General features: G+C 36.2%; 1 long non-coding RNA gene across 1 annotated transcript in view; it reads left to right on the top strand.

Annotated features, from left to right (window-relative positions):
- Positions 1-876: 876 nt before the first annotated feature.
- Positions 877-9,150, top strand: part of LOC110708195 — a 13,644-nt gene continuing 5,370 nt past the window's right edge. Inside the window, exons 1-2 of the long non-coding RNA XR_002508658.1 lie at positions 877-1,023; positions 4,217-4,317. This is a non-coding gene — a long non-coding RNA (uncharacterized LOC110708195). The remainder of the gene's footprint in view (positions 1,024-4,216; positions 4,318-9,150) is intronic.

Genomic DNA, 9,150 nt, shown 5'->3' with positions numbered 1-9,150 from the left:
AAAACTCAAGTTAAAGACTATTTATAGTCTTCTACCAAAATGAAGAAAAAGGGCAAGGGAGAGGGCTCTCCGAACAGGCTGCCGCGCCCTCTCCAAGCTGGGTAAATAGCCTCGTCAAACCCAGAATGCCGCGCCCGCGGGGGAAAATGCCGCGCCAGTGGGTCTTCTCTGCCGCGCCCGCGACCCCTATGCTACGCGCCCGCGGCCCCTATGCTCCGCGCCCGCGGCTCGCCATCTCCACTTTCTCTTGCTGGCTTCAGGGTTTTCCTGTCCGCGCCCGCGGCCATTTTGAACAGTGGGCCCTCTCCATTTTGGCATCTCCACTCCCTTGGCAAGCTCCTTTGGCGTCTTTACTCAAGCTATTAATTCATGATTCGCACACGAGCGTTGGGAGCTATCAAAACACACAAAAGGAGGTAAAAACTAAAAGAAAAGACAAAAGGGAAGGGAAAATACGAGAGGGAGCTAAAGTGACTAAAATCGAGATAAAAGGGGTGAAAAGAGGCATAAACAAGTGATAAATCCGGGGGAAATCTGTAGTGAAAAAGGGTAAAACGGTGGCATAAATGCCACACATCAATTTCCTTAGGCATTAAGGCAATGGTCCCCCCCCCCCCTTTTTGGAATGGTCCTCACCTAATAATTCTTCCTCCATTTGACACTTGTAACTCATTGATTGCATTGTTCATTAATTTATTTTTGATTAAAATAAATTAGTAGGAAAATGCAATTCTCCCACATGGATGGGAGAAGGGAGATTCAAGTCTCCTTTCCCTATAAATACCCAAGTTTGGGTTTTGGGAAAAACCACTTGAGTTGAACTCAATGAGGCATCTCCCTTAAGGTGAGAAAACCTCTAAGTTCGTAATACTCTAGTCTTTCTTGGTCTAGCCTCGACTAACCTTCGGGGTAAGGGTCGTTCTGGTCGGGTCTCGAGGGTGGACTCCGTTGGAGGCCGTCGCACTTGCAAGGCTAGAGCTTTCAAAGTAAGAGCTCGATTTGCGAGCGAAGCACGCATCGAGGGTATAATTTTCTTTCTCTTCTTTTAATTATTGCTTAATTATGTTTATGCTTGTTTTAATTGCTTTAGTTATCGGGGCGGGTCTTAGGGGGTTTCCTTTCCGCGTAGTGTGGGTCACTACGAAACCCTACATTAAAAATTAGACGTAGTATTGATTAAGGAAAAAAAGGTAAAAACTAATCACACTGATCCTGACTAGAGTAAAAATAGGAAAAACTAATAATCAGAATAATTAGAATCATAGCAATTACTAATTATTCCTTAATAGTATATGCTTTGATTTTAATGAAAAAGAAAAAAATATATAATACACAAGTTATTGGGTGCGGTAGTTTGCACTATGAAACACGATAATACAGGAGCTAAAGCAAACAACCAACAATGACTCCGATGACGATGATGAAGATGAAGATGAAGCTCAAAACCACCACAAAATTTGATAGTTGAATCCAATTGGTGCGATTTGTGGCTGTTGGACGCGTTGTGGACGGTGGTTGGAAGTAGTGCTGCAATGGTTGGGTGATTTTGAGGGGGGGGGGGGGGGGGTGCAGGTCGTAGGGGCTGCTGGGAATGGTGGAGATGGCTGCACAAATGCGGCTGCTGAAGGTGTTCGCTGATGGTGGTGGTTTGATGGTGGCTGGGTAGGTGGCAGTTGGGGGGCAGCGGTGGTGATGCTGATGTTGTTGGTTGGGGAGTGATGGCAAGGGAGAAATTGCAGGGAACTCATTGCCAGAAGATCGAATTGAAGGAGAAATTGCATTCAGGTTAAGGAATCATCATCATTAGAAGATTACCATCGATTTTTAATGATTTTTGTTTTTAATTTTAATTTTTTAATTTATCGATTATTCATAAATCATTTTATTATTTTTAAAAAAATAATAATTATCTTGGTTAGATGATATAATTAATTGTTTGGTTAATACGAGAATGCTTTCCCTTAATAATGCTCCCAAAAAATGTAATTCCATAAATGCAGCCACTTTTTTTATCAATTCCAAATATACGGTCTACATCAGTGGTTCAACTGATTATATTTTTTTGTCCGATTTTATCACAAACCGCTACTTGAAGTAGCGGTTTCCACCTTATAATAATTATGCCTGTACATTTTTTTAAAAAAAAGCCCAACATCTCTCACTTTCCTGCCGTTCAAACCAAAGTTCCATCATTCTCCATTGCTAATCCTTGCTCAAACTTTATCTGACAATTTCATTATTTATTGCTTCTTATCATCCTCAAATCTTGTTGGCTGGTGGGTTTTTGAATCAATTTGGGCGTAGATAAATTAAGTTTGGGAAATTGATTATCTTGCAATTCTCTCTCTCAACCCTAAAATTTTAATCACTGCCACGGGCTACGTACTGCCGCCATCACCACCATCGTTGTGCCATCGCCGCCATCACCACCATAGCTGAACCGCTGCCTCATCGTCACAAGCTTTTCTGCCACTAGGTTAATAATGTATAATGTAATATTTTATAATTACAGTATGTAAGATCTAACAAAAATAAGATTTGATTTTTTTTAGTTTGATTTAATTTGAAGTATTATCAATCATAACTCATATTTGATTTTTTTTTTTAGTTTGATTTAAGTTGGAGTATTCTCAATCATATAGCTTGATTTCAGTTTGCTCTTCTGAATTTGTCCCTTGAATATAGTAGATTTGATAGCTTATTTCAAGAATGATTTGCCAAAGTGGTGTTAAAAAATAAATTATTTGCGAAAATAGTGTTCACTTGAAAATATTTCTCAAACTAGTGTTCATGTAGGATTGGAAAATAACCCAAACCTATAATTTATTATTGCTTTATGTTAAAAGTCTAAACAAAAAAATAATTGGGAGAGATTGTTATATGGACCCGGGTGCATCGTACACTCATGAATATTTTGTTCTCATTTTGATGATTATTTCTTTTAATCATTTCACGAAAAGCAAAAAATAAAGGAAAATTTAACAAGAACAAACCAACTTTTGTCCCGTTCTCCCAAAATGAACCAACTTTTAAATCTGCCCAAAATAAACACAAGTTTGTATTTTTTTTCTCCCGTAGTGAACCTAGCAGGTCACTTGACATGTTATAGTAGGTTGCAATCCTCGTGTCACGTTCTCATTGGTTATTTTTTTTTTATTTTTGAAATTTTGATAATTAAAAAAATATTTATTTTTATTTTTTAAATCTAATAATTAAAAAAAAAAAACACCTTCCCTTCCCATCAATGCCAGCCCCCCGCTCCCCACTAGCCACCCCTTCCCTTGCCGACAGCCGGCGCCTGACGCCCAACCCACGACACCGTTGACCTCACCGCCTTTCCCTTTCCCCCACCCACGATAGCCCAGCCTTCCACTTTCCCCATTTCTACTGCCCCTGACACCACCCAAAGCGAGAAAACAACAAGAGCAAGAGCAATAGGAGAGAGAAAACACAACAATGGAGGAAACCATAACATCAACAAAGAGAGAAAAACGCCTGATTAAAAAAAAGATTGAAGAAGAAGAAGAAAAAAAAGAAAAAAAAAAAGAAGAAGAAGAAAGCGCAACCCTACGCTTGCTTCCTCTGCCGTAACCACCCGATGCGGTGGTGCCCTGATTGCTGCTACTGCTGCTGCGCTGCTCTGCTTTTCCAATTCTTCCAATTCTCACTCCAAATTTCATCATCGTATCACGCAGATTTCTAGGTTTAATGATGTTGTCTCTTACTGGTATAAATGTATAATCCCCTTCCTTTTTCCTAAATTTTACAAAACATTGAATTGAATTTATTTATTTTAGTATGAGCTAGGTCAAGGTTAATGTTGTTTAAATTGAATCAGCCGGCACCGGGAAGTGAGTTGGGCGCCGGCTGCCGGTAGGGGGAGGGAAGAAGGAGGGGCTGGCAGTGGGTGAGGATGGTTTGAGTTATTTTTTTTTTTAATTTTACTTTGTTAATTTAAAAAAATAATTAAAGAAAAATAAAAAAAAATGACTGGATCTTTCGGTCACTGGTCATTTGGGTGTACTAGGAGAGAAAAAAAACACGAACTTAGATTTATTTTGGGAAGATTTTAAGGTTGGTGCATTTTGGGAGAACGGAACAAAGGTTGGTCTGCTCTTGTTAAATTTTTCAAAAATAAACTTGGGTTAGTTGGGTGTATAGTGCATTGAGTGTATATAACAAATTCTAGGAGTCTCAAAACTACTAGTCCTCTCAGGTTCACTTCACCATTGTTCCAGACATTGATGTTAGACGCAACATCGGCAAGGAAGCATAGTCAATCTATGATATCACTATCGCTCCATCTATCCTATTCAGGTATGTTTTCCTTCTTTTCTAATTGAAATTTCTATGGGCTTACATGACAAGTAGATTAGAATTTTGACTGAACAATGTAAATCAGTACTATAAAATTTAACCTAAAAATGAATAATTATTCTTATATGTTGCCCAATTATACTCATATAAGGTTGGTTAATTAGATTTTGCAAGTGGAACTTGTTAGACATGCACCACTTACACTTACACTTGCACTTAGACACAGAGTTATAATACCCATTATACAAATGCATGTATCTAAAATACAAAAATGCTAGACATTTTAAAACATGTATAATACTTCGTATTCATAATCCATACGGTTGGTTAGTGATTATTATATCCATTTTTACTACAATATTAAAATACAAAAGCATAAATTATTAAGACTTAAAGCTACAGAGATCAAGATATTGTAAGCGTTAATGATAAAGAATTTGATGCATACGTTAATACGTATTTATTAGGATTTTATTAGAAATAATCATCTCTTCAATGATTTTTCTAGCCATTAAGTTATAACTCCTACCTTCGTATTTTCCAATCCTACATGAACATTATTTTGAGAAATATTTTCAAGCGAACATTATTTTCGTAATTTATTTGTTTTTTAACACCAATTTGGCAAATCGTTCTTATTTCAATAATTTTTTTTTTCATTCACATAAAATGGAAAAAGTAGCTATGTTTCGAGATAAACCGCTACTTCGTATGAAATTGAAACCGCTACTTGAAATAGCGGTTATTCTGGAAATAAACCGCTACTTCAAGTAGCGGTTTGTTGCTAGACCGAAAAAAAAACCGGGTTTTTTCCCTTAGCTGACGTGAACGACACGGTGGAAATTAAAAAGAGATTGGCTGTATTTTGGGAATTGCGTGTTTTCCCAACAATTTTTAGAGAAAGCACTCCTAATATGGTTCATTGGTAGGATGATATGATTATATATATAGGGAGTGGATCATGTGAAAACAAGTGTAAAAATAGGCGATCTTGACCATTGAATTCTCATCCACCGGGGGAGATTATATCCGCGTTTTTACTGTGGGTTTTTTTTCTTGATTTATGAAATATCCATTCTCTCTCCTCTACTCTTTACTTTATTTTTATCTCTCCTCCATCTCATATAACTTCATCTTACTCTTTCTCTCTCTCCTTCCCTTGAAAAATCATCAAATTACAGAGACTTTGCTTCAATGTCTATCAAATTCTTTATAAGCTTCAAAGTTGAACCTGAAATGTGAGTTTTTCATTTATGATTTTCATTTATTCTATATTTTCTCTTTATTTGGGTTGGGTATTTGTCGGGTCAGGTTTTGGGTCAATTTGATATATTTATCTTATTTTTGTATATAGTGACCTTTGTATAAATGTTGTCAACTTAATATAATTACCTTAAATTTATATATAGTGACCTTTATGTAAACACTAGGCGAAAAATGGTAATCAGCACCGGTTCAAAAACCGGTGCAGATTTTAGGGGTGCCAAAAACCAGAAGATTTCGCACCAATTCAAAACCGGTGCCAATTCTTAGATTTCGCACCGGTTCTTGCTGTGAACCGGTGCTAAAAATGGCCCAAAAAAATAAAAATAAAACTTTTAGCACTGGTTCTGTTTCAAAACCGGTGCCAAATATGCCCCAAAAAATTATATTATATATTTATTTTTTTTTTGCATTTTTTTCACTTAAATTGTACCAAATACTTATATATAATCATAATATACATAAAACACATATATTTTCTTCAATAACTTGTAATATTACACTTTAAAAAACTGAAAAAAAAACTACACAATCAAAGGTAGGAGGCAGTAGCAGCACTAAAGTAGCATCAACAGCAGAGGTAGAAGGTCATCCTCTGATATAGCATGTAAATAGTCATCCTCTGATACTGGTTCACGGGTTTACGCTTCAAACAGAAAAGGTCTAATAACTCCTGCAAGTTTATCAAGCCTTCTTTGAGCGATCTGTTGGCCAAACATATTTCAACAATTTGGACCCCTTTCTAGGCAACAAGATGTATTAGAAAATACTAGATATGAATAAAAATTCATCACACCAAAAGCAAAGGCAAGCAGGCAAAGCATCATAATATATACTTGTAAAATTTAGCAAAGCCACTGTAAACATACTATATTGAATGGTCGACAAATGAATCATACAAAAGAGCTAAGACATCATGACACTCACCAAGTTCATAATAAAAGTCACTAATTCCCAAAAGCTCTGCCCAAAAACCCCTGTTAATTGAGGCAAGAGGATCCACCCCTACTTTAGAGCACATTTCATGAAATTGAGCTCTGAATGTTGGGTTTTTTCGTATATTATTCTGTAGAATAATGAAAAGTGAAAAATAGAATTACAATATCATCTCTACTTTATGCCAATTTGCACTGTGTAAAAGGATTCTTCTGCATTTAAGTTTTAATAGCTCAAGGTCCCAAGTATAAAATTTTTTGGTTACCTAAAGCTCAAGACCATGTAAATAGTAATCCTAATGTCTACTTAGTCAATCAATGACAGTAAATGATAAAGAGAGGGGCTTAATCAATCGCAATTATTGAAAAAAATTAACAAAACCCTAGATCAATCGCAATAAAACTGAGTTGTGGAATCTGATTTCAAACCCCAAAACTTACTATCAAGTCTGCTAAGGCTATTAAAACCCAATTAAGCCCATAATCTAAACTAAGTTAAAATACCTAGATATCAAAATTACAATAACCATCGAACAAGAGGGACAAAATTAAACTCAAAATAAAACATCACATACACAAAAAAAAAAAAAAAAAAAAGAATTCAAATTGGCCTTAAGCTTACTCGAGCATTAATCTTATATGGTCTTCAAGAAAGCAAATGAAAGAATAGGATATATATTCAAATCATTAAGATAACTATGTTCCCAGATGTATACGGTATGTCCAACGAATTTCAAAAAACCACTAGCGCACGCAACACACGAACAAATCATACATATCAATCAACTAGTAGTTCAAATGAGTCCCCTCATCATTTGGTTAACTATGAATAACTAAGAACTGACTTATAGCAAGTAGCAGTAGTTCTCTCTATACACTTGGTCATTGAGAACTAACACAAATAGGCTGCAGGACAATCTATCATCCAACAATCACAATTCCCCATTAAGACACACACAGGGACTCTTAACTAAATTCACAAGCCAACAACAACAACAACTAATCCAGAAATAAGCAACATCCTTCACATTCAATATCTATCCCCTGGCCAACAACAATATATAGTTGTTGGCAACCATATCATCAACAAAAGGCAACCTCCATCAGAACAATTAACATAAAAATCACTTCAATACCAACAAAAGCCAAGAAACAGTAGTAATCATCATCAATGTTACCAGCTACAAACGTACTAACATAACCATCAATATTAATTCACAAACCCAACAACAACAACAAATTCAGAACCAACAACTAACATTTTTCACATTCAAAATCTATACCCTGGCCAGCAACAATATATTATTTCCAGCAGCCATATCATCAACAAAAGGCAACCTCCATCAGATCAATCAACATAAGAATCACAAATAAATATGTGACAATAACTTATATGTGATAATATTTAAGAATCACTAAACAACAACAATAGTAATCATCATCAACATAGAAAAAACATTTCCACAAGTATATGATAATAACCACTAGCACCCTTGCACACAGAGCACCGCAACACTACACTAGAACAACCTAGCACACAACAACCACACTCAACAATAACAGCAGCACCCCCACAACAGAGCACCAAACAACACACACAACACGCAATAGCAGCGCACCACACACGCAACAATACACGCACATCACCACATGCACAACAACTAACCTCGCAGCACCACGATTAAAATAGAAGGGAAAAGGAAACTCACCAACTAATTTTCAGAAAATACAAAATAATAAAATTATAAATAACCTGCAAAATGCAAACTAATTGGCTAATTGCTACAAAAGTACAAATTACATAACAAAGAAAATTTAAAGTCCAAATACATGACAGTGATAGATTTTAATATCACTTCAACAAGCTTAACCCCAACATTCCCACAATTCAATATGTCAAAAAATCAAAACATACAGAACACATACAAATTCCAACTTATCAACATCAATAAATCAATGAAAATCCAACAAAATTACGAATTCTCCCCAAAAATACCCTTAAATTACATCAGGAAGTGTAGCATCAAGGTAGGAAGCATTGATCTCAACGAAAACACCGTTAGACGGAGCTCCAACAGTGAAAACAACAGCCAAACCCACCAAATCCACCAAAGACGCAATTGCGCCACCATGAAGAGTATTTGCAGTATTCTACAATATCATCCCCAAATCAATTTCGGAGATTCAGAGTCAAATTAGAAACCCTAAATACAAAACCTAAAACCTAGATTTCAAATCGAAGAGCACATACCTCGAATTTGTGATTTTTGAATCGATAATTGACTCAAGTTTGTTGTTGTTGTTGTTGTTGTATTTGGTTCACATTAACGGCGGCGGCGATGGTGGTTGTGCTTGGTTATGGAGAAGGAGAAGGAGATTTAAAGAGAGAAGAAAGGAAAGGGAAAGTGGCGGTTATAGAGAAAAAGATCGAAGGAGGTTGAGGAAAGCGCTGAGAGAAAGCTCAGAAGCCCCTTTAATGGAGAATGTCGAGTACGCTTCAATGGAGGAGAGAGAGGCACATGAGAAAGGAGGAAAGATTGAGAAATTGAAAGAGAAAGAAAGAAGATTGTAACCCGTTTTTTTTTTTATTTTTTAATTTATACAATAGCTTTCGCACCGGTTCGTTTTGTTCGAA

The sequence above is a fragment of the Chenopodium quinoa genome, unplaced genomic scaffold (genome assembly GCF_001683475.1).
Source record: "Chenopodium quinoa cultivar QQ74 unplaced genomic scaffold, ASM168347v1, whole genome shotgun sequence".
In the NCBI taxonomy this organism is placed as follows: Eukaryota; Viridiplantae; Streptophyta; class Magnoliopsida; order Caryophyllales; family Amaranthaceae; genus Chenopodium; species Chenopodium quinoa.
Note: the sequence above shows the minus strand (reverse complement) of the source record. Positions and strands in the feature narration are given on the sequence as shown.